Here is a 23,726-nt window from a genome sequence, read left to right as displayed (position 1 = left end):
CCCTCCACCAAGGGGAAAAGTTCCTTCCTGTCTACCCTATCTTTGCCCCTCATAATTTTATACACCTCAATCATGTCCCCCCTCAATCTCCTCTGCTCCAGGGAAAAAATACCCAGTCTGTCCAATCTCTCCTCATAACTAAAACTCTCCAGCCCAGGCATCATCCTGGTAAATCTCCTCTGCACTCTCTCTAGTGCAATCACATCCTTCCTATAATGCGGATTCCAGAACTGCACGCAATACTCTAGCTGTGGTCTAACCAGCGTTTTATACAGTTCCAGCATAACCTCCCTGCTCTTATAGTCTATGCCTCGGCTAATAAAGGCAAGTATCCTATGTGTTTTCTTAACTACCTTATCTGCCTGTCCAGCCACCTTAAGGGACCGGTGGACATGCACACCAAGGTCCCTCTGATCCTCGGTACTTCCCAGGGTCCTACCATTCATCGTGTATTCCCATGCCTTGTTTGTCCTGCCCAAGTGCATCACCTCACACTCATCCGGATTAAATTCCATTTGCCACTGATCAGCCCATCTGACGAGCCCGTCTATATCCTCCTGTAATCTAAGGCTATCCTCCTCACTATTTACCACCCAGCCAATTTTCGTGTCATCCGCGAACTTACTGATCAACCATCCTACATTCAAGTCTAAATCATTTGTATATATCACAAACAGCAAGGGACCCAACACCGATCCCTATGGAACCCCACTGGACACAGGCATCCAGTCACAAAAACACCCCTCGACCATCACCCTCTGCTTCCTGCCACTCAGCCAATTCTGGATACAATGTGCCAAATTGCCTTGGATCCCATGGGCTCTTACCTTCGTTATCAGTCTCCCATGCAGGACCTTATCAAAAGTTTTGCTGAAGTCCAAGTAGACTACGTCAAATGCATTGCCTTCATCTAAACACCTGGTCACCCTTTCGAAAAATTCAATCAAATTGATCAGACATGACCTCCCCTTAACAAAACCATGCTGACTATCCTTGATTAATCCCTGCCTCTCCAAGTGTAGATTAATTCCGTCCCTCAGAGTTGCTTCCAATAGTTTCCCCACCACTGAGGTTAGACTAACTGGCCAGTAATTCCCTGGTTTATCCCTTCCTCCCTTCTTGAATAATGATATCACATTGGCTGTCCTCCAGTCCTCTGGCACCTCTCCTGTAGCCAGAGAGGTATTAAAAATTATTGTCAGCACCCCTGCTATCTCCTCCCTTGCCTCACTCAACAGCCTGGAATACATTTCATCCAGGCCTGGAGATTTATCTACTTTTAAGCCTGCCAGACCACTTAGAACCTCCTCCCTTTCTATGCTAATTTCTTCAATTATATCACAGTCCTTCTGCCAGATTTCCATACCCACGTTGTCCCTCTCACTTGTGAACAGACACAAAGGATTTATTTAGAACCCTACCTACGTCTTCTGGCTCCACACACAAATGACCACTATGGTGCTTAATGAGCCCTATTCTTTCCCTAGTAATCGTCTTACTCTTAATGTACTTGTAAAATAGCTTCGGATTTTCCTTTATTTTACCTGACAAATTTATTTTATTTTATATTACCTGTTCCACAGTGAGTGCCAGTCTGCTATTCCCCTGTGAAAGTTCTTTCTTTTTCCTCACTTGACTGTCGTACACCCTCTGTTTCCAGCAGGGACACTGGATAGTGACCAGGAGCAGACAATGTGGCTACTTTCTTTCCTCCGCCCAGACCCCCGTCTTCCCAGGCACCGTGAGGACAATGGAAAAGACGTCGGGCAGAGTGTAAAATGGGCTATCAATTCACCATGGGCTCGAGTCGTGCTGGCGAAGACCTTCGGAGCATGTGTTTAATTTAAAAAACACTCAGGAGAAACGTTAATTCAATGGCAATTTTGAAATTTCTCCTGTTGTTTATTAAAATTATTTGAAGAAAACACACTGAGCAGGAAGTGCTAGAAGTTAAGGAAAATATTGCTTCAGTGTAGCTGATTGAAGGGTTCTGGTTTATCCTGGGATATTAGATACACTGCACTCGCTCAGGCTGCACATCCCAAATTCAGCTATCAGTCACAGCACTGGACACAAACTATCAAATCCAAGCCCAGGCTTTTGGGAAAGGCCGAGGCCTTCAGGTAAAATCTTTAAAGACATTTCAATAAATGTGTCTCTGCACCTCCCAGATAATTACACCTCAACTTCTCATATTCAGTAATGAGCCATCAACAAAAGTCAGCCTGTAAATCAGAAGGGAAATGCTTCCAATAAACACACTCAATATCCAACACACAGCTCCAGGCAAACAGTTCAGCACAAAGCACCGAGTAAACAGCTCTCTCAGCTGGATGTTCTCACACAGCATAAGGGGCATTTCCACAGCTGATTCCCCACAGGATAGTCAGGCTGCCTGAAGATTAGTGTGGATATTATGTGATGTAATTATTATAAATTGTGTTCGTTCACTCACCATCTCCTGAGTTGGTTTTGAGTCCCTACAGGAAGTGAAGCAGCTGTGGAACAGGAAGAGGAGGGAATGGGCAGAGTGGGTGGGGCTCTCTGATTGACGTCTCTCACAGCCAATCCAAATATTTCTGGAGTAACCTGAGTTTCCTGAAGTTTGGGAAACTGACCGGTGAAACGGAGGCGACTTTGAGCAGCAGATCAGGTGGGGATTTAAACTTGTCATTGTCCCATCTGAATAAAACCTCACTTATTGCAGCTGCTGTCTCAGTTCCCCCGGTAAATGTTTGACAGAGATTTCTAGTGTGGGAATAGGATTCTTCATCCTCAGAAGAGGAAGACCCACAGAATCCAAGGCAGCGATGACGTGCTGTGATGGGATCAGTACATGCACAGGAGAGAGAGGCACGGGAGAGAGAGTGGGGGACATGGGAGAGAGAGAGGGGGAAACGGGGAGAGAGAGAGGGGGACACGGGAGAGAGAGGGGGACACGGGAGAAAGAGAGGGGGACACAGGAGAGAGAGAGGGGGAAACGGGGAGAGAGAGGGGGACACGGGAGAGAGAGGGGGACACGGGAGAGAGAGAGAGGGGGAAACGGGGAGAGAGAGGGGGACACGGGAGATAGCGGGCCACGGGAGAGAGGGGGGCACGGGAGAGAGTGGGGGACACGGGAGAGAGAGGGGGACACGGGAGAGAGCGGGGCACGGGAGAGAGAGAGAGAGAGGGGGGACACGGGAGAAAGAGGGGGACACGGGAGAGAGAGGGGGACACGGGAGAGAGAGGGGGACCCGGGAGAGAGTGGGGCACGGGAGAGAGGGGGGCACGGGAGAGAGGGGGGCACGGGAGAGAGAGGGGGACACGGGAGAGAGAGGGGGACACGGGAGAGAGCGGGGCACGGGAGAGAGAGAGAGAGAGGGGGGACACGGGAGAAAGAGGGGGACACGGGAGAGAGAGGGGGACACGGGAGAGAGAGGGGGACCCGGGAGAGAGTGGGGCACGGGAGAGAGGGGGGCACGGGAGAGAGGGGGGCACGGGAGAGAGGGGGGCACGGGAGAGAGAGGGGGACACGGGAGAGAGAGAGAGAGAGAGAGGTGGACATGGGAGAGAGGGGGGCATGGGAGAGAGAGAGAGGGGGGGGACACGGGAGAAAGAGGGGGACACGGGAGAGAGAGGGGGACATGGGAGAGAGAGGGGACACAGGAGAGAGAGGGTGACACAGGAGAGAGAGGGTGACACAGGAGAGGGTGACACAGGAGAGAGAGGAGGCCAGGAGAAGAGAGGCACATGAGACAGAGGTATTGATACAGAAATGGACATGGAAAGGAGTAACAGAGAAGAGAGTGGGAGAGGAGATTGAAACTGCTTCAGGAATGACTCTCAGTGAGTGAGCCTGACTTAGGGAGTGAATTTGGGAGTGAGTCTGTGCTCAGAGAGCAACACTGTGACTTAGGGAGTGTGATTTGGAGATTGATTGCAAGATAACAAACTCTGAGGAATTAAATAAGGGACAGTTAGACCATGGAGAGAGGTGGGCCAGTGTTAGTGAGAGCGAGACAAGGCAGTGCTTGTGTAAACGGTGGTCAGGTCGGGTTGGGTCAGTGGGTGCTGGGCAAGTGGTGAGTGGAGGAGCGGTGCTCTCTGTCAAAAGGAAGAGCCAGCCAAAATCCAACCTCATTCCTGATGAAAGGTTATGTCGAGCTGAAATGTTAACTCTGTTTCTCTCCACAGATGCTGCCTCACCTGCTGAGTTTTTCCAGCAGTTTGTGTTTTTATTCTAGTTTTAAAAGCACAGAAACAGACCGTTTGGCCCATCTGTTTTCTCCCAGGGCTTGTATCCAGTGAGTGGGACTGTTATCACTTGGCCCCCTTTTGCCTCTTCAGTTGTAACCAGAGAATCTCCTGCAATGGTTAATCTTCTCACCCACATCGCTCTGGAGTCCGACCAAGGGTCTATCCTCAGTCCCCACCTATTTCTCATCCACACGCTGCCCCTGTGTAAAACCATCTGATGACCTGATGTCAGATTCACAGAGGGTCTCTTACAATCTGTCCCATTTTACCTGGAGTCAGAAAGAAATGCCCCTCACCACCAGACAAAACAGAAATCTAGTAGTAAAGGAATGGCAAGCAGACAGCTTCAAGAGGGAGAGAAATGATTTGAGGACCGGGCCATGGAGCGGAGCACCTTAGATCTACAATCTTAACTGGGGCAGGGGCTAAATGGAGGACAGGCCCTTCAGCACCAGTAAGGGAGATGGAGTCAAAACTGGGAGAGTCAAACTTTTATACTTTTACTCCACAGTCTGGAGAAAACAGTCTCTCACCAGTCACAGAAAACCAATGTCGAATGTAGTCCCATGTTATCCATTTAACCAAGTGGATGGGCGGTGAAGGAGGAGGGGATGGGGGGTAGAGGGGGTTAAACGGCTGCGATCCTAGTTCCCGGGGCTGGGATTTACAGGTGCGCACCTCCAATTCCAGCCCCTCCCACGTGACAGCCGCTCGGGCTCGCGCTTCCTCAGATTCGAACTCTGAAACGCTGGGCACCAACCGCTGCTGCGCGTCAGAACTACAACTCCCATCAGGCACCGCGGGCTGGGTCGCCCCCTGATTTGATACCTTCGCTCTTCAGTTTGTAGGCGCGGGGTCACATGCAGCATGGGTAATGTAGTTCCAAACAGGCGAGAGCCTGTCTCCACAGCGCAGAGGAGCAGTTTGTTGTATTTGTTCATGGGATATGGGCGGTGCTGGCTAATTATCTAATTACCCTTGTTCCGAGTGCATCTTAAGAGTCAATCACTCGCCTTTGAATCAGAGGGTTGTGGGTTGTGGAAACAGTTTAAGAGTCAATCACATTGCTGTGGGTCTGGAGTCACATGTAGGCCAGACCAGGTAAGGATGGCTGCTTCAGTTCTGCTGAAGGGCCATGAGGGCTCGAAACGTTGACTGATTTCTTCTCCGCCGATGCTGCCAGACTTGCTGAGTTTTTCCAGGTAATTCTGTTTTTATTTTGTTTTGGATTTCCAGCATCCGCAGTAGCTTTTAGCTTTTTGTTTTTAAGGATGGCAGATTTCCTTTTCTAAAGTGCATTGGTGAACCAGATGGGTTTTTTTACAAGAGTGGTTTCGTGGGCATCATCAGACTTTTAATTCCAAATTTTGTATTGAATCTTGCATTGAATTTCATGGTGGGATTCAAACCTGGGTCCGCAGAACATTCCCCTGGGTCTCTTGAATACTACTAGTCCAGTGGTAGTACCACTATGCCACCGCCTCCCACCCCAACTCTGAATGGCTGAGCTGTGATTGACATGTTAGTTGTGGGCGGGATTTCAATGTATTCCTGTTCCTGATTGGGTGTGGGAGATGTCAATCAGAGAGCCCACCAACTCTGCCGTTGTTTCTTCTTCCACAGCTGATTCACTTCCTGCAGGGTCCAGAAACCAGGTGATGAGACAGTGAGTGAAGGAGCAGAGTTTATACAGACTGTATCCCATAATATCCACACTGATGTTCAGGACTGAATATCCAGTGAGTGAAGGAGCAAAGTTTATACAGATTGTATCCCATAATATCCACACTGATGTTCAGGACTGAATATCCAGTGAGTGAAGGAGCAGAGTTTATACAGATTGTATCCCATAATATCCACACTGATAGCCAGTGACTGCTAGTTGACCAGTTTTATTAAATTCAGTGTTGCAGCACCGAGAGGCTGGTGCGAATGATGGAGTGGTTGAGGTGAATAGTGTAGTTGCTTTTAAGGGGAAACTAGATCAGCACATGAGGGAGAAATGAACGGAAGGATATGCTGATAGGGTGAGATGAAGAGGGGTGAGAGGAGGCTTGTGTAAAGCATGAACACCAGTATGGACCACTTGGGCTGAATGGCCTGTTTCTGCACTGCAATTCTCTATGTAACTTTCCGTGGTTGGATTTGAATTCTCAATCTCTAGCTTATTCACCCAGCACCATAGCAATTTGGCTGCCATACCTGGAGATGCATTTATTTGAAATGTCTTTTAATGCCTTCTTTAAAGATTTTACTCCTTCCCAAGTATCATATAGGTCAGGTGATCTCTTGGAAGAGGCCAACTTGTTGACAGTTCCAAGGTGAATTTATGACCTTTTAAAAGAAATCCCAGGTTAGCATCCGCATGTTTTGATCATGCCAAATCCTTCCAATTTTTAAAAAAAACATCAGTTTTGAGAGATATGATTCTAACATGCCTCCGCCCTTAAGAGATGAAACACCATTTCCAAATGTGTTTTACCAAGAAGTATACAGAAAAAGATATGTATAATATATAAACAGAATTCACTCAGCCGTTCGCTCCTTATACAGAATCTGTTCGGTTTTCTGTCTCTCTTGCTCTCCAGGCAATAAGAAAAAAATTGCATTCTTGATAATGCATCAGTAATTATATTATCTTTTCCAGCAATATGAACAATCTTCAGATTATAAGGTTGTATTTGCAAGCTCCATCGGAACAGTCTGTCAGTCTGAGTCTGAAATTTTTCCACAAAGGCCAAAGGGTTATGGTCAGAATACAGCCATAACTTTTACAATGTTAAAGGTGCTATAGAAATCCAAGTTGTTGTTGTTCCTGGACAGCACGGTGGACAGCTCGCTGATTCAGGATTATATTGAGCTTCTTGTGTTTAACTCGACCGTCCTTACTTCAGGTTTTACAGCCAGCTGGAGTTCATTGTGACCGGCTGAAGAGCTGGCTCAGTGCTCAGAAGTGAGGTTATGCTTTGAAATTGATGTGTAGGGAGGGGGTGAATGGAATCTGATTTGATGTAGAGAAATGTATGATGCACTGCTTTGTACTGTTTCCTGATCATTCAGCTGTCTTGTGCAACTGAAAACAGCTGATTGGTTTGTAGACTGCGTCTTGCTGATTAAGACTGTCTGTTCAGTCTGTCTGTTAGAGAGAGGCTGAGGTGGCCTGGGGTATGTTCAAGGAAGAATTTTGAAGAGATTTACCAGAATGTCCCAGGATTGAGGGATTACAGTTACGTGGATAGAGCGTAGAAGCTGGGATTGTTTCCCTTAGAGCAGAGAAGGATAAGAGGAGATTTGTTAGAGATGTTTGTGAAGTGTTTAGAGTAAATAAAGAGAAACTGTTTCCATTGGCAGAAGGGTCGATAACTAGAGGCTACAGATAAAAGATAATTGGCAAAAGAATCAGAGGTAACTGGGAAAACGTTTTTTACACAACGTGTGGTTAGGATTTGGAATGCACTGTCTGATAGGGCGGTGGATGTAGATCCAATGGTAACCTTCACTGTGGAATTGGGGAAATACTTGAAAAGAGGAACAATCGTAGGTAGATGGGGAAGGTGCGGGGAAGTGGGATTAACTAGATTGTTCTACAAAAGAGCCTGCACAGACTCCATACAGTATGTTTTTAATATATAAACATTCAGGAGAAATGTTAGTTCAATGCAGATTTTAAAATTTCTCCCATGTTTTCCAAAATTATTTGAAGAAAACACACTGGACAGGAAGTGCTAGGAACAAAGGAAAATATTGCTTCAGTGTAGCTGATTGAAGGGTTCTGGTTTATCCTGGGAAATTAGATACACTGCACTCGCTCAGTCTGCACATCCCAAATTCAGCTATCAGCCACAGCACTGGACAAAACTATCAAATCCAAGCCCAGGCTTTTGGGAAAGGCTGAGGCCTTCAGGCAAAATCTTTAGAGAAGGCACTAAAAGACATTTCAATAAATGTGTCTTCAGCTTAATTGCTATGCAAATTACAGAGATAGGGAGGGGCAAGGCCATGGAGAGATTTGAAAACAAGGATGAGAATTTCAAAATCGAGTTGCTACTTGAACCCAGGAGCCAATGTAAATCAGCGAACACAGGGATGATTGGTGAATGGGTCTTGGTGTCAGTTCCGACATGGGCAGCAGAGTTTTGGAGGAGCTCAAGTTTACAGTGCAAGATGTGAGAGCAGCCAGGAGAGCATTGGAATAGTTAAGTCTAGAGCCCATAAAGGTCTGGATGAGGGTTTCAGCAGCAGGTGAGCTGAGGCAGGACATCACTGGTCTCTCCTGTGAGTGGAGTTTGCACCTCTTCCTATGCACAGTGTCCCTATTCCTGACCAACACAGGGAAATTACAGTGAGAGCCAGGGATGGTAACGGAGAACCCTTCATAGAATCATACAGAATCATGTAAGAGTACGGCACAAAAGGAGACTGCACAGACTTGGAGGGGAATTTCCAGGTGGTGGTGTTCCCATCTATCTGCTGCACTTGTCCTTCTAGATAGTGGTGGTCGTGGGTTTGGAAGGTGCTGTTGAAGGAGCCTTGGTGAATTCCTGCAGTGCATCTTATAGATGGTGCACACTGCTGCTACTGTGCGTCGGTGGTGGAGGGAGCGGGATGCTTTGTCCTGGATGGTGTCAAGCTCCTTGAGTGTTGTGGGAGCTGCACTCATCCAGGCAAGTGGGGAGTATTCCATCACGCTCCTGACTTGTGCCTTGTAGATTGTGGACAGGCTTTGGGGAGTCAGGAGGTGAGTTACTCGTCGCATGATTCCTAGCCTCTGACCTGCTCTTGTAACCACAGTATTTATATAGCTAGTCCAGTTCAGTTTCTGTTCAATGGTAACCCCCAGGATGTTGATTGTGGGAGATTCAGCGATAGTAATGCCATTGAACATCAAGGGGCGATGGTGGATTCTCTCTTGTTGGAGATGGTCATTGCCTGGCACTTGTGTAGCATGAATGTTACTTGCCTCTTGTCAGCCCAAGCCCGGATATTGTCCAGATCTTGCTACATTTGGGCATAGACTGCTTCAGTATCTGATGAGTCGTGAATGGTGCTGAACATTGTGCAATCATCAGTGAACAGCCCCACTTCTGACCTTATGATGGAAGGAAGGTCATTGGATGAAGCAGCTGAAGATGTTTGGGCCGAGGACACTACCCTGAGGAAGGCCTGCAGTGATGTCCTGGAGCTGAGGTGTCTGGCTTCCAACAACGACAACCATCTTCCTTTGTACTAGGTATGACTCCAAACAGCGGAGAGCTTTCCCCCTGATTCCCATTGACTCCAATTTTTCTAGGGCTCCTTGATGCCACTCTCAGTCAATTGCGGCCTTGATGTCAAGGGCAGTCACTGTCACCTCACCTCAGGAGTTCAGCTTTTTTGTCCATGTTTGAACCAAAGTTGTAATGAGGTCAGGAGCTGAGTAGCCCTGGCGGAACCAAAACTATGCATCAGTGAGCAGTGCTGCTTGATAGCACTGTTGATGACCCCTTCCATTACTGATGAAGCGTGCGAAGCCATCCAGTCCTTTCGCTGCATTGCTCAACACAGAGAAGGTTGGGCAGTGAAACCATCATCTGGAAATTTGTCAGGTCATGGGAGTTTTGACATATCATCAGATCTGAAACCGGTCAGTGGTGTGGAACCTTCCATCAGAACCAACCTTTCTGAAGGTTCGGCTGTGGGTGATCAGTCAGGGTGAGGCTGGGAAAAAGTGTGAGTAGCTCCAAGTGTGGTGAGAGCTTCAATCATTCATCGAGCCTCATGAACCACTGACTCATCCCTACAGGTGAGAGGCTGTTGAAGTGTGAGGTGTGTGAGGAGGGCTCCACAGGTTGATAAGATCTCCCAAAACGCAAGGTGGACCTGTTGTCCCACCTGTAACACAAGGACAGCCACGTGGAAGAGAAAGTATTCAAGTGTGAGGTTTGGGACTGAGCCTTCACAAGGTCATCAACACTTGTGAATCACCGACGTATTCACATTCGAAAGACGCCATTCACCTGCATGGTGTGTGACAAATCATTCTCAATTTCATTGAACCTCCAAGCACATGAGCGCATTCACACAGGGAGGAAGCCATTCAAGTGCGATGTGTGTAACAAGGGCTTTGCACAATCCTCGGCACTGGTGGTTCATGGGCGCATCACACAAGGTAACAACCATTCACATGCGAGGTGTGTGACAAATCGTTTACACAGTCATTGAATCTCCGTGTTCACCAACACATTCACACCGGGAAGAAACCATTTACGTGTGATGTGTTCGACAAATCATTCTCTATGTCATCGTATCTCCGTATACACCAACAGAGTCACACTGGAGAGAAACCATTTGCCTGTGATGTGTGCAACAAAGCTTTCTCCAAGTCATGCAAGCTGTGCAGACACCAACATGTTCACACAGGGGAGAAACCATTCATGTGCGAGGTGTGTGACAAATCATTCTCGTCATCGACCCTCCGCACACACCAACGCATTCACACAGGAGAGAAACCATTCAAGTGTGAGGTTTGTGATAAAGCTTTATCAATATCTACAAGTCTCCTGATACACCAGAGGATTCACACAGGGGAGAAACTCTTTAGATGTGAGATTTGTGAGAAGGTTTTCACCCACTCCTCCAAACTCCTGATGCACCGGCGCATTCACAATGGGGACAAACCATTCATGTGCGAAGTGTGTAACAAATCATTCTCAAAGTCAGCGAACCTCCACGCACACCACCACATTCACACAGGAGAGAAACCGTTCACATGTAGGTGTGTAACAAATCCTTCTCGGTGTCATCGAGCCTCCGCGTACACCAACGCATTCACACACGGGAGAAACCATTCAGGTGTGAGACATGTGACAAATCATTCTCACAGTCATCGATCCTCCGCACACACCAACGCACCCATACAGGTGAGATGATGCTTGCGACAAATCACCCTCGAGGTGATCAAAACTCCTGCTCCACCCGAGGATCCACACAGGGGAGTAACTCTTCATTGTGAGGTTTGCGAGAAAGCTTTTGTGACATCTTTGACCCTCCTGAGCCACCACAGGATTCACACAGGAGAAACTCTTCATGTGTGTTGTTTGTGACAAGGCTTTCACTCATTCCTCCCATCTGCTGAAGTACCAATGTATTCACACTGGTGAGAAACCATTCAGGTGTGAGGTGTGTGACAAGGCTTTCACACAGTCAGTGAATCTCCTGGTCCATACACTCACACAGGGAGAAACCCGATTGGTATGAGTTCTGTAATAAAGCCTTCACACAGTTGTCGATCCTCCTGGAACATTAGTGAACACACACAGGAGATAAACCTTTCCAGAGTGACGTGTGATAGGATTATTTCACTCCTCTCTTGCCATACACCGACGTCTCCACATGGACATGGAGCTGGGTCACCTGCTTCTGTTACACTGAGAGTTGTCTGTGTTGTTTACCCTCCAGTGTTCACACAGGGGGACTGCTGTTCCAAAGCACTGTCTGTCTCAGTAGTGTCTGTCTCAAACCTCTCCCACCATCAGTCCAATTTTTCAGGAAGACCAATTTAACCTTTGACTAGATCGCCGAACATCACCAAAGGAAGACAACAATATGCATAGAATCTCCTGCTTGTGCACAGATGCCACTGTGTCTCTGGGAGGATTTCCTCACCACTGAAAGTAGGCGATTCAGGAAAATATGCGTCAGGATTCTCCCTGCTACGGACAAGAGGGAAATACCTCAATAGTTTCCACAGCGTGATTTATCTCCCTTCTTTCCATCGCAAACGCTACGTATGTTGCTATGGTCTCCCTGGGGCTCTCAGTCTCGAATTAAATTTGAACCTCTGCATGATTATGGAGGGTTTGGGTTGAAAATGACCCTTTATGAGGTCCATCAATTCGCTGAAGGTCTTCGAATCGGGAGCATTTGGGTCGGCAAACTATAGATTAAATTATAGGTTTTACTCCAACAGACACTTAGGAGAATTGCTTTTTTTCTTCCACCGTTATTTCGTTTGCTTGGAAAAAGAAACTGAGTTGTTCTATCAATCAACTCATCCGCAGAGGATTGGAGTCAAAGGGGTCGATTCTGCCAAAAAGTGGCATACCTGGTGAGTATATTTTCCCTTTCTTCTGATACTCACATTCACTGGGCGAGGGTGAGCACCGGAGCCAATTTATCATTGTTGTCAGTTGTTATGGACTTGATTTTCCGGATATGTTTCTCATAAAAAGAGTGAACTTTATTTACAGGGATTCAGCAGCAGTTACATGCTTCCATCAAGAACCACAGCTAGACACAAACTCCACCCCTAAGGTTCCCCGCGCTTTGGGTTGATTCGTTCACACTGTTGTGTGATACGACACAGTACAATAAGTCTTAGAGCTACAGTCACTACATACCTTAAAGCTACAAATATATACCAGGAAGAGCAGAGGTCCTAACACCAAGCCCTAGGGACTTTCAGGTAGAGTGACAATGGGGGCACTTGGGCCCTTTCTCAGGTTACAACCTCTGTGGAGACTGATCATTTTTAAAGAGAAATTTGAATTTCCAGTTAATAACTGAAAGGATGACACATCAAGATTTTACACTTCAAAACTTTACTGTATCAAATGACCAAACAAAAACACGATTGTCTAAACACTATTTACTTTTGTAGACAACTTATACTTTAAGCTCAAGAAATGATTTAATTATCACACATCGCACTCTCCAGGAGTTACAGTTCTTAGAACAAACAGTTTACAGTTGCTTGAGTGTCCTGCCATCCATTCTTAATTAGCACTTTTCTTAGATAATATCACCACCTTCAACACCTCTTTGATCCTTTTGTCTGTGACATATTTTGATTATCTGCTCCTATCACTGCTTGCTTGTCCCTACAACCTCAACTTCTCTCCCCCCGCCCCCCACCTTAAACCAGCTTATATTTCACCCCTCTCCTAACTACACTCAGTTCTGTTGAAGGGTCATGTGGACTCGAAACGTCGACTCTTTTCTTCTCTACCGATCCTGCCAGACCTGCTGAGTTTTTCCAGGTAATTCTGTTTTTGTTTTGGATTTCCAGCATCCGCAGTAGTTTTTTGTAGTTTACAGTTGCTCTCAGCTTCCAAAAAGGTTGCTCCCATTTATGTTCCCAGCCGGGAAACTTCTAATCCCAGAGCTATCTTTCACAATGAGGCTTACACTGTTCTTCCTTATACTAGCTCCAAGCTAGGCAAATCTTCTAGCTGCTTTCAACTCCTCACCAACATGCGTTCTGCATTGTGATGTTTTTGATTCAACATTTTCTCTGCTTAAGGTGCAGTGTAGATCTGCTGATGTCTTCGGAGATCGAAAGTTTGGATAAAAGACTTGTCACAAACATTGCACCTAAAGCATTTTCCCCTGTGTAGATCCTGTGGTGTTCCAGGAGGGTCAAAGACACCAGGAAATCTTTATCACAAACCTCATACCTGAAGGATTACTCCCCTGTGTAGATCCTCTGAACAGCAAGAGTTTGGATGACCGTGAGAAAGATTTGTCACACACTTCACACTTGAACGGTTGCTCCCCTGTGTGAATGTGTTGATGTGCGTGGAGGGTTGATAAGGTTGACAATGATTTGTTGCATATCTTGCAGGTGACCAGTTTCTCTCCATTGTGAACGGGTTGATGTGCACGGAGATTTGATGACTGTGTGAACACTCAGTCGCACACCTCACACTTGAACGGTTTCTTCTCTGTGTGAATCCTCTGGAGTATCAGGAGGCTCGAAGATGTTACAAAAGCTTTATCACAAACCACACACTTGAAGGGTTTCTCCCCTGTGTGGATTCTCTGATGGACCAGAATGTTTTGTCACACATCTCACACTTGACCAGTTTTTCCCCGGGGTGAATGCGTTGGTGTATGCGGAGGAACGATGACTGTGAATGATTTGTCACACACCTTGAATGTGAATGGTTTCTCCCCAGTGTGAATGTGTCAGTGTTCACAGAGGCACCATGATTTTGAGAAGGATTGGTTGCACACCTCACACGTGAACAGCTTCTCGCCCGTGTAAATTCGTTGATGTCTGCGGAGTTGCGGTGAATATGAGAATGATCTACTGCATATCTTGCATATGAATGGTTTCTCCCCAGTGCGAATGCGCCGGTAAATCACCAGGCCTGATGACTCTGAAAAGCCCATTACAAACCTCACACATGAAAGGCTTCTCCCCACTGTGGATGTGTCGGTGATTCACGAGGGTTGGTGACTTAGTGAAGGTTTGGTCACACGCCTCACGCTTGAATGGTTTCTCTTCCATTTAGCTGTCCTTCTGTTAACAGTTGTACAATAGGTGCACCTTGTGTGTTAGGAGATCGTATGAGCCTGTGGAGTCCTCCTCACACGCCTCACAATTGAATAGCCTCTCACCTGTAGGAATGAGTCAGTGGTTCATGAGGCTCGATGAATGATTGAAGCTCTCACCACATTTGGAGTCCACTCACACTTCTTCCTAGCCTCACCCTGGCTGATCGCCCACAGCCGAACCTTCGGAAAGGTTGGTTCTGATGGAAGGCTCCACACCACTGACCAGTTTCAGATCTGATGATATGTCAAAGCTCCCCTGACCCGACCGATTTCCAGTTGATGGTTTCACTGTCCAACCTTCTCTGTGTTGAGCAATGCTGTGAAGGGACTGGGTGTCTTCCCACAGTTGTGCACTTCTCCTTGGATGATGGTCAGGATCTGTCTGCGGTGTCTATCCTCTCTGTATTCTCTGGTGTAGTACGGTGCAATCCTTCTGTAAAACATGAAAAGGAAACATGATTTCCCCCAACTCCCTCTCCTCCTTTGCTGAAGGGGCTGACTCCTCAGATAGAGACTGTTCCACAGTGAGTGCCAGTCTGCTATTCCCCTGTGTGGGGAATCAGATGCAAGTCCTTTCTTTTTCCTCACTTGACTGTCACACACCCTATGTTTCCAGCAGGGACACTAGATAGTGACCAGGAGCAGACAACGTGACTACTTTCCTTCCTCCGCCCAGACCCCCATTTTCCCAGGCACCGTGAGGACAATGGAAAAGACAGTCGGGCGGAGTGTAAAACGGGCTATCAATTCACTATGAGCTCGTGTCGTGCTGGCAAAGACCAGTTTTACTCCTAGAGTATGTGTTTAATATAAAAAACACTCAGGAAAAATGTTAATTCAATGGAGATTTTGAAATTTCTCATCTCGATTTCCAAAATTATTTGAAGAAAACACACTGGGCAGGAAGTGCTAGAAGCTAAGGAAAATGTTGCTTCAGTGTAGCTGATTGAAGGGTTCTGGTTTATCCTGGGAAATTAGATACACTGCACTCGCTCAGACTGCACATCCCAAATTCAGCTATCAGCCACAGCACTGCACAAAACTATCAAATCCAAGCCCAGGCTTTTGGGAAAGGCCGAGGCCTTCAGGTAGACCTTCAGGTTAAAGGACTTTGAATAATGCAGTTTGTATAAATTTTGTTTATTTACTCACTGTCTCCTCACTTGGTTTTCAGTCCCTACAGGAAGTGAAGCTGTAACTGGGAGACGGGTGGGGAGGGGACATTTATTTATTTATAAATAATTTTAAATAGGCCTACCTCAGTGCATCCTTGCTGGGAACAGTCAGGATTAAAGAGCTTCCTGAAGTAATGGAATGTTCCACAGGTTAATGTCCAGTCCATGCCTTCAGGAATGCTGAGTCTCAGCTCAAACCAATGAGCTCTTTCCATATGGAGAAATGTCTTCCCTCAGATAGTTGAGAATCTTTGGGATTCTATATCCCAGACGGTTGTGGAGTCTCAGTCATTGAATATATTCAAGTCCGGGACAGATCCTTTTGGTCTCTCAGGGAATCAAGGGGTATGGGGAGCAGCTTGGAAAGTGGAGTTGATGCAGGAGATCAGCCCCATGATCGTGTTGAATGGTGGGGTAGCTTTGAGGGACTGAATGGTCTCCTTCTCCTCCAATTTCTTATACTCATGATACCAACCCTCTCAACAGAATGCCTGATATTACAGATCCTGTGTACAGACGTAGAGGGCGAGAAGGGGCAGGAGCTCATGGAGGATAAAGGAAGTGAGACACCAACACAAACAAATGGAGAGAAAAATCTCACAGAGAAAGAGTGAAAAGAGTAAGGAAAAATCTGACTGTAAATTAAAGCCAGTGACAATTATGGAGATGGAAGGAGCAGTGTCAATGAGGCCAACAACCTTGAGGATGCCTCCTCTTACCATTCTCCTCATGATCTCCTCTCCACTACTGAACAGACTGGCTCTATGGGCTGGGGCTGAATTCCCATCCCTTGCCTTAGATGATGTTGGGCGAGGGGTCCAGTGTTTATTCTGGGATGACCGAGTCGTTGTATTGCTTATAGTGCAGTAAAGGCTTTAAAGGCATGTTGAGTGTAACAGATTGGCACTTTATCTGCATACTTTGGCTCTACAGCTCTGGCAGTGCTCCAGAGTCGTGCCCACTGAGCACTTAGTTGAGCCTCAGATGGACAGGTGTCATCATTTTCTAGTTTTTTGCTCAATGTTCTCTCTGGTCCAAGCCCAACCTGATGACCCAGATTACAGCATTACCAACTGCTCGGTAAATGTATGAGACCCGGGATTCATAACACATGCGCACAGAAACATGCGTGCACACAGAGAGACACGTGCACCTGCACGCACACACACACACACCCACACATGCCTGCTGTGTATACCAGCTATTGTCGTGTCACACACGCTGGGTTCAAGAGTGCTGTCTAAGGCTGCATTTGAGTGCTTCAGTTGGAGTTTGGTGAGTGAGTGGGGGAATTTTAATGGTTAATTTATGCATTAATTTCTATCTACAGTCTAGTCTTTCTTTGATTAATCAATTAACTAAAAGTTGCTCTTTGGATTGGGTGAAGGTGAGTTTTAGTCCAGCTTTAAAACAGGGCTCATTCAGGCTCTACTTGCAGCTCGTTAATTGGATAACTGGCTTAAGCTATTCAGAACCTAGGTTTCAGGGAGCATAAAAGCAGGCCATCTACAGTGCTGCCTTGGGCTACATTTGAGTGCCACAGTTGGAGTTTGATGAATGAGGGAGTTTGCAGAAGAGGGAAGGAGGTGATCCTTTCATTTTCTACCTTTCCTCAGAAAGAAGAGCAGTGGCCCTGGTAAGTAGAACTTGGTGAGCATTTTGACTGTCCATAACATTCTCTGAAATAGAGGAAGTTAAAGTAAAGGGAGTAATTTAACAGTACATCATGGCAAGGCAGCTCAGTCACGTGGCATGCAGCTCCTGTGCACTATGGGAAGTCAGGGACACTTCCAGTGTTCATGGTGACCATGTGTGCAAGAAGCATCTCCAACTACAGCTACTTGAGTCCATATGACTCTTCTTCAGCTCTGAAGAAGAGTCGTATGGGACTTGAAACATAACTCTGTTATTTTTCTCCACAGATGCTGTTAGACCTGTGAGTTTTTCCAGCATTTTCTGATTTTGTTTCAAACAGCTACTTTAGTTCTGTCTTCACAGAGGAAGATACAAATAACTTCCCAGAATTGCTAGAGAATCGAGGGTCTAGTGAGAAGGAGTAATTGAAAAAAATTAGTATTACTAAAGAAACAATGTTGGATAAATTAAATGGGACTGAAAGCTGATAAATCCCCAGGGCCTGATAATCTACATCCCAGGATACTAAAGGAAGTTTCCATGGATATAGTGGAAGCATTGGTTGTCATCTTCCAAAATTTTGTAGATTCTGGAACAGTGCCGGTAGATTGGAGGGATGAAAATGTAGCCCCACTATTTAAAAAAGGAGGGAGGGGGAAAAAACAGGAAATTAAGACCGGTTAGCCTAACATCAGTGGTAGGGAAATTGCTAGAGTCTATTATAAAGGATGTAATAACAGGACATTTAGAAAATATCAATGGGGTTAGACAAGGTCAACATGGATTTATGAAAGGGAAATCATGTTTGACAAACCTACTGGAGGTTTCTGAGGACGTAACTAGCAGAATAGATAAGTGAGAACCAGTGGATGTGGTGTACTTTAGATTTTCAGAAAGCTTTTGATAAAGTCCCACATAAGAGGTTAGTGTGCGAAATTAAAGCACATAGGATTGGGGGTAATATATCGGCATGGATTGAGAATTGGTTAACAGACAGGAAACAGAAAGTAGGAATAAATGGGTCTTTTTCAGAGTGGCAGGCAGTGACTAGTGGGGTGCTGCAGGGATCAGTGCTTGGGCCCCAGCTATTCACAATTTATATCAATGATTTGGGTGAGGGAACCAAATGTAATATTTCCAAGTTTGCTGATGATACAAAATTAGGTAGCAATCTAAGTGGTGACGAGAATGTTAAGAGGCTTCAAGGCAATTTAGACAAGTTGAGTGAGTTGGCAAATAAGACATGGCAATGCAGTATAACATGGACAAGTGTGAGGTTATCCACTTTGGTAGGAAAAACAGAATGGCAGGGTCTTATTTAAATGGTAATAGATTGGGAAATGTTGATGTACAAAGGGACCTGGGTCTCCCAATCACTGAAAGCAAGCATGCAGGTGCAGCAAGCAGTTAAGAGAGCAAATGGTATGTTGGCCTTCATTGCAAGTGGACTTAGTACAGGAGCAAGGATATCTTACTGCAGGAAAATAACCAGCTCCCAACACACACAGACAGAACTCAACAATAGGGAATCAGTAAGAATCCTCAGACACTCTGCACCTCCCAGATAATTACACCTCACCTTCTCATATTCAGTAATGACCCATCAACAAAACTCAGCCTGTAAATCAGAAGGGAAATGCTTCCAATAAACACACTCAATATCCAACACACAGCTCCAGTCAAACAGTTCAGCACAAAGCACCTAGTAAACAGCTCTCTCAGCTGGATCTTCTCACACAGCATAAGGGGCATTTCCACACCTGATTCCCCACAGGATAGTCAGGCTGCCTGAAGATTAGTGTGGATATTATGCGATGTAATTATTATAAATTCTGTTCCTTCACTCACCATCTCCTCACTTGGTTTTCAGTCCCTACGGGAGGTGAAGCAGGAAAAGGAGAGAATTTGCACCTATGTTTCACCTTTGGTTAACAGAGTAGAGAAAACCCTAACTGGATTTTCTTGTCAGTTTATCTTTCATGAGCCTCTCGGGCTGGGAGATTGTGAACTTCAGCGGGGCTGTTTCACTCTGTTTATCACCAGAATGGGCGGAGTGGCTGGACTCTCTGATTGACGTCTCTCACAGCCAATCAGAGACAGAAAGAATCACAGTGACCACCCCACCAAAATTTAGAATTACCTGGAAAAACTCAGCAGGTCTGGCAGAAGAAAAGAGTTGACGTTTCGAGTCCTCACGACCCTTCAACTGAGCTCTGTTGAAGGGTCATGAGGACTCGAAACATCAACTCTTTTCTTCTCCGCTGATGCTGCCAGACCTGCTGAGTTTTTCCAGGTAATTCTGTTTTTGTTTTGTTTTGGATTTCCAGCATCCGCAGTAGTTTTTTGTTTTTACCTCCAGAATTCACATGTCAATCACTCTGCTGAACTAATCCCAGAAGAGAGGGTGGTTCTTTCCTCACAATCACCGGATGCGAACTACATTACCCATGCTGCATGTGGCAGCTCGCTTGCGCATTGAGGAGCGGCAGTATGGAATCAGGGGAGACCCAGCCCGCGGTGCCTGATGGGAGTTGATGTTCTGACGCGCGCAGCGGCGGTTGGCGCCCAGTGTTCGGGAGTTCGAATCTGAGAAAGCCCGAGCCCGAGCGGCTGTCACGTGGGCGGGGCTGCAATTGGAGGTGCGCACCTGTAAATCCCAGCCCCAGGAGACGGGAACCAGGATCGCAGCCATTTAAACCCCTCTATCCCCCATCCCCCTCCTTTGTCCCCCCACCACATCCTCCCCATCACCTTAACAACTTCAGTCCTAATGACATTGATAGGATCAGAAAGGAGGGAGCTTCTGCTGAAAGAATTTGAACAGTTAGGAGCCAGATTAAAAGCAGAACCTCCAAGGTAATAATCTCGATTTCCTTCCTCGCCAGGTACGTCAACAAGGTTGGGAGCTGCACCGAGGTTAGAGACGCCTTCGGGATTTGGGCATGCAAACTCCAGGTTAAGGTCACGCTCAAGACCGATGGTAAGGGAGCCATCTTCCACCCTCCTTCCAGCTTCGCTATTGGGGGAAGCCGAGGCTACCTTGTCTACGTTGGGCAGCCCAAACTTTGTCGCTCATGCAGCAAGTCTAGTCATGTGGCGGCCAACTGCAGCGCCGTCCTCTGCAAGAACTGCAAACAGGAAGAGCACCAAAGGACTGCAAACAGACTAAGTGCTGCAACCTGTGTGGCGAGGCAGGCCACCTCTACAGGACCTGCCCCAAACGCTGCCTCACTTATGCACAAGCAGCCAAAGCCAACGAGGGGGAAGCAGAGGAAATGCTTCGTGTCACTACTACCAAGGACACTTGCAACCCTCCAACCACCATGGCCCCCAGTGAGAACAACGGGACAAAGGAGGACACTGAGAGAGAAAAGGTGGAGGAAAAGATTGAGGCAGCAGACAACCGATCAACAGCACTGCCCCCTGAACCTCCCACTCCTCAGGAAGCGAATCAATGGAGGAGGAGGAAGCAGCAGAAAATCAGCAGGGGGAGTGGCGGCTGGTGAAGAGAGCCAAAAGGAAGAAAGGACTAAGAAGGGAGCAAGCCACTTCACAGACAAGTGGCAAGAGGCGTCTCCCATCTGACACGGATGACAAGGACAGCTGCTCTTTGGAAGAAGAAGGGCAAGGGCGGCACCTACAGAAGAAGCGGCAAAGCTCTAGGGAACTAGAGGAGGAGACACCCGAGCTCCAGAACATTGGAGACAATGAGGAGACTAGCGCACCCCAACTCTGCCCTCAACCCGAAGAGGCCAGCGCACCCCAGCCCTAGGAATCTGGGAGCAGTGAAGCGCTCAGCGCACCCCAGCTCTGGGAAGCCGTGAGCAGCAACGCCCAGAGGGGGAGAGAATCGGAGAGACTTCTCCAACAGAGAACAATTCAAATCTCATTCCTTGCACGAACCCCCAGATGCCACCTGAGCAGAACATTGCCAATGGGGTGGTTCAGGACAGTTTCCTCAGCCCATCCAAAGTGAGACAATTTGTGAACACTATGGGTATGCAGGAGCAGACCAAAGATCTGGAACTGTCAAAGACAACAGGTTTGGTAAGCAACTAAGTGCTTTAAAATGGGTGTAAAGATTGTATCCATAAATGTGCGTAGCATTAAATCTACAAATTAAATTTGTTGCGATCTTCGATTACCTTGCCAAGGTCAAAGCTGACCTGTTGTTTCTGCAGGAGTGTGCGATACCACACCTCAGCTCCTACAGGCAATGGTCACGACGGTGGTCCCATGAGCCATCGATCTGGTCGGGAGGAAACGACTCTCATTCCTCCGGCCTGGGTATTCTGCCGTGGGGAGGCAACTTCACCGTCTCCGAGGTTAAGGAGGTGGTGGGCGGGCGCCTCCTCGTAGCAGACGTAATGTACAAGAATGCTCCACTCCGGTTAATTAACATGTACGCCCCGGCACAAAAGGGCGAGCGGCTGGTGGACTTTCAGCAGCTCCCACTGCTGCTGGCAACCTCCAGGCCGGTCATTCTGGGCGGTGACTTCAACTGCATCATTGATGCGGCTGGACGATCTGGCAGGGCCGACAGCAGATTGGACGCTACGTCCAGATCCCTGATGGAAACAGTTAAGGATGCCAAGCTGCACGACGTCTTCAGCAACCCTGCAGATGGAGCGCAGCGTAGATACACTTGGTCGTGGCCAGACGGGTCCATTCGTTCCAGGATAGACTTCCTGTTTGTGTCCCGTGTGTTCACAGTCAGGTCCACCGATGTCAAGCCGGGGTTCTTCTCTGACCATTGCCTGCTTCTGGCTGACTGTCACTTAAAGGAAGACCAGAGGGTTGGCAGGGGGACATGGAAGCTGACCATGCAACTGCTGACCCCAGAGAACATTGAGGAGCTCAAGAAGGATTACAAAGTTTGGAGAACCATGAAACCCCTCTTTGAGTCCCTGATACACTGGTGGGAAGCGATCAAGGAAAACATCAAGAGGTTTTTCATCCTCCAAGGCGTTCAGAAAGCTAGAAAGGCACAGAGGGAAATGTCCCGACTCCAGAAAAACATGCAGAATCTGCTCCGGCTGCAGTCGATGGGGGTCGGTGTCAAGGAGGAACTCCAAGAGGTGAAGAGTCAGCAAGCCTCGCTCTTTGCCTCGGAGGCCTCCAAGATCATCTTCCGTTCCAGAGACCGCTCCGTGGAACAGGATGAGACGTGCTCACGTTTCTTCTTCCAAAAGGTACACAGAGAGAGCTCTGTGATCAGCAGCCTGAAGGAAGAAGACAGCTCAGTAAAGTCATCGCAGTCCGACATTTTGAGGATCAGCAAATCCTTTTATGCTGGATTGTATGACTTGAAGCCCACAGACAGCACGGCCTTTCAGTCCTTCCTGTCCTCTATCACGGATGTCTTAGACGACAGTACACGGGAGAGCCCGGACAAACCTCTAACTCCTGACGGACTGACTAAGGCCCTTGAGTCCTTCGAGAAAAGTAAGACTCCCGGAAGCGACGGCTTGCCGGCTGAGTTGTATTCGGCTCTGTGGGACTGGATCGGCCCAGACCTGCTAGAAGTGTATGAGAGTATGCTTCTGGCCGGCAGCATGTCAGAATCCATGAGGAAAGGCATCACCACCCTCATCTACAAGCACAAGGGGAAAAGGGAGGAAATTAGAAATTGGCGACCCATTTCACTGTTGAATGTGGACCAAAAGATTCTGTCCAAGGTCATCGCCAATCGGGTCAAGTCCGCTCTAGAATTGGTGAACCATCCTGACCAGACCTGTGCTGTGCCCAGCAGGAAGATCTCTGACAGCCTTGCGCTACTCAGGGATACGATTGCCTATGTGCAAGACAGGGGTGTGGACACCTGCCTCATCAGCCTAGATCAGGAGAAGGCCTTTGACAGAATATCGCACACCTACATGGTGGATGTGCTCTCCAAAATGGGATTTGGGGAGGGAATTCGCAATTGGGTCCAACTGCTCTACACTAACATCAGTAGCGCAGTTTCAATCAATGAGTGGGAATCAGATAGCTTTCCAATTAAACCTGGAGTCAGGCAGGGCTGCCCTCTCTCCCGTGTCCTGTTTGTGTGTTGCATAGAACGTTTTGCTGAGTTCATCAGGAAGGATCTGGGCATAAGAGGAGTGACGATCCCAGGCAGTGGAGGCACTCAGGTCAAAGCCTCCCTGTACATGGGCAATGTAGCCGTCTTCTGCTCTGATCCGCTGTTAGTGCGCAGACTGATCAACATCTGCGACCAGTTCGAACTGGCCTCGGGAGCCAAGGTAAATTGTGGTAAGAGCGAGGCCATGTTCTTTGGGAACTGGGCTGACCGATCCTTTGTCCCCTTCACCGTCAGGTCAGACGGCCTGAAAGTGTTGAGGATATGGTTCGGAGGGACCA

The 23,726-nt window shown here is 47.3% G+C and overlaps 2 protein-coding genes across 2 annotated transcripts in view; one reads left to right on the top strand and one right to left on the bottom strand.

Annotated features, from left to right (window-relative positions):
* The window catches only part of LOC144695199 (uncharacterized), a 425,892-nt gene that overhangs the window by 5,747 nt on the left and 396,419 nt on the right, over positions 1-23,726 (bottom strand). The window lies entirely within an intron of this gene.
* The window catches only part of LOC144695466 (uncharacterized), a 409,626-nt gene that overhangs the window by 40,207 nt on the left and 345,693 nt on the right, over positions 1-23,726 (top strand).

The sequence above is a fragment of the Cetorhinus maximus genome, chromosome 21 (genome assembly GCF_964194155.1).
Source record: "Cetorhinus maximus chromosome 21, sCetMax3.hap1.1, whole genome shotgun sequence".
Classification (NCBI taxonomy): Eukaryota; Metazoa; Chordata; class Chondrichthyes; order Lamniformes; family Cetorhinidae; genus Cetorhinus; species Cetorhinus maximus.
The sequence above is the reverse complement of the archived record's forward strand: the minus strand, read 5'-3'. Positions and strand labels throughout refer to the sequence as shown.